Here is a 2,500-nt window from a genome sequence, read left to right as displayed (position 1 = left end):
GTAATTCGTGGAGGTGCTTCTCGGGCTTGGGGCTCGTGTCTCACGACTAATGATGCCTTTTGGCCCGGGGACTCTTTAAAAATAGGGCAGTCAAACCAGAAGAGCTCGTCCTTTTCTCTGGGAAAGACTCGAACTCCGGGGCCCGGGCATTTGGGTGTCCCCTGCGGACTTCAAGGGGAGTTGTCTGGACTGAAGGAGCAGGGCCCGGCGTGCAGGACTAATGATGCCTTTGGCCCCGAAGGGCCTGAGGCATCCCTAGGGAGAAAGTGGAGTTGTGGCTCGGGCTTTTTCCGGGAACCCGGCAGACCCTCGTAACTTCGAGGTAGGTGCCCGAGCGTTCTGATTTTTCGTAGGGCCTAAGTGCGTAGTCTTGATATTGAGCTCGGGATTTTTACGGCAACACGGCTCGAGGTAAGTTCCCGAGCGTTTTGAATTTTGAAGCGGCGACTCTGCGTACTGGTGATTTTGGCCTCGGTATTTTGACGAAAACACGGCTGGTCATCGTACCCTCGAGGTAGCTTACCGAGCGTTTTGACTTTGCAATAGGTTACTCTGCGTACTGTTGATGTTGGCCTCGGTATTTACACGGCAACATCGCAGGTGATCGTACCCAGGAGGTAAGTTCCCGAGCGTTTTGAATTTTGAAGTGGCGACTCTGCGTACTGGTGATTTTGGCCTCGGTATTTGGACGAAAACACGGCAGGTCATCGCACCCTCGAGGTAAGTTCCCGATCGTTTTGACTTTTTTTGACCTAATTTCCGCATACCCCGTGGTGGCATTCCGAACGTTTTCACTTTTAGGTGACTGTGCATGCTTGCCCCAGACGCGATAGACATCGTGTGAAAATGGTTTTGCTTACGTCTACGGCCACACCACTGGTAAAGCACCGCTTCTCGTCTGCTCCGCGAAGTTAATCCCTGTCGGGCCGGGATAGTACTTGGATGGGTGACCGCCTGGGAACTCCCGGTGCTGTAGACCTCTTTTTTTTTTTCTTTTTTTTTGCGTTCAAGTGTCCGAGAGGCTGGTAGGTGGGACCGCCGTGGCATGTCCGCCCGTCCCGTCTTTTGTTGTCCATCATATCGGGCGTGGAATGTTGTTTGTCCCCCCAAATGGATGGAGGTAACGGAGCGCGTTAGGGAAGGGGCAGGGCTAGGGCTAGGGCTGGCACCTTAAACGAAGTTAAGATTAGGGCAAGAGCTAGGGTTAAGAACGCACATCGAGTGAACGGATACGGTTAGGGCAAAAGCTAGGGTTAGCACCACAGATGAAGTTAAAGGATACGGTAAAGGTTAGGGTTAGGGTTAGGGTTAGGGTTAGCACCGCAAATGGAGTGAACGGATACGGTTAGGGCAAATGCTAGGGTTAGCACCACAGATGAAGTTAAAGGATACGGTAAAAGTTAGGGTTAGGGTTAGGGTTAGGGTTAGCACCGCAAATGGAGTGAACGGATACGGTTAGGGCAAGAGTTAGGGTTAGCACCGCAAATGGAGTGAACGGATACGGTTAGGGCAGGAGTTAGGGTTAGGGTTAGCACCAGAAATGAAGTGAACGGATACTGTTAGGGCAGAAGTTAGGGTTAGCACCATCGATGAAGTGAACGGATACGGTTAGGGCAAGAGCTAGGGTTAGCACCAGAAATGAAGTGAACGGATGCGGTTAGGGCAAGGGTTAGGGTTAGCACCGCAAATGGACTTAACGGATACTGTTAGGGCAGAAGTTAGGGTTAGCACCAGAAATCAAGTGAACGGATACGGTTAGGGCAAGGGTTAGGGTTAGCACCAGAAATCGAGTTAACGGATACGGTTAGGGCAAGGGTTAGGGTTAGCACCAGAAATCGAGTTAACGGATACGGTTAGGGCAGGACCTAGGGTTAGCACCGCAAATGGACTTAACGGATACGGTTAGGGCAGGGCTTAGGGTTAGCACCATAGATGAAGTGAACGGATACGGTTAGGGCAAGACCTAGGGTTAGCACCAGATATGAAGTGAACGGATACGGTTAGGGCAAAAGCTAGGGTTAGCACCACAGATGAAGTTAAAGGATACGGTAAGGGTTAGGGTTAGGGTTAGGGTTAGCACCGCAAATGGAGTGAACGGATACGGTTAGGGTTAAGGTAAGCACCGCAAATCGAGTTAACGGATACGGTTAGGGCAGAAGTTAGGGTTAGCACCAGAAATGAAGTGAACGGATGCGGTTAGGGCTAGAGTTAGGGTTAGCACCGCAAATGGACTTAACGGATACGGTTAGGGCAGGACTTAGGGTTAGCACCATAGATGAATTGAACGGATACGGTTAGGGCAAGACCTAGGGTTAGCACCAGATATGAAGTGAACGGATACGGTTAGGGCAGAAGTTAGGGTTAGCACCAGAAATGAAGTGAACGGATACGGTTAGGGCAGAAGTTAGGGTTAGCACCAGAATTGAAGTGAACGGATGCGGTTAGGGCAAGGGTTAGGGTTAGCACCAGAAATGAAGTGAACGGATACTGTTAGGGCAGA

At 50.9% G+C, this 2,500-nt stretch overlaps 1 non-coding gene across 1 annotated transcript; it reads left to right on the top strand.

Annotated features, from left to right (window-relative positions):
• Nucleotides 1–860: 860 nt before the first annotated feature.
• LOC137271554 (5S ribosomal RNA) lies at nucleotides 861–979 on the top strand. Its single transcript, XR_010956068.1, has one exon. It is a non-coding gene; the product is annotated as a 5S ribosomal RNA (ribosomal RNA).
• Nucleotides 980–2,500: the final 1,521 nt, after the last annotated feature.

This window comes from Haliotis asinina, unplaced genomic scaffold, assembly GCF_037392515.1.
Source record: "Haliotis asinina isolate JCU_RB_2024 unplaced genomic scaffold, JCU_Hal_asi_v2 scaffold_168, whole genome shotgun sequence".
Classification (NCBI taxonomy): Eukaryota; Metazoa; Mollusca; class Gastropoda; order Lepetellida; family Haliotidae; genus Haliotis; species Haliotis asinina.
Note: the sequence above shows the minus strand (reverse complement) of the source record. Positions and strands in the feature narration are given on the sequence as shown.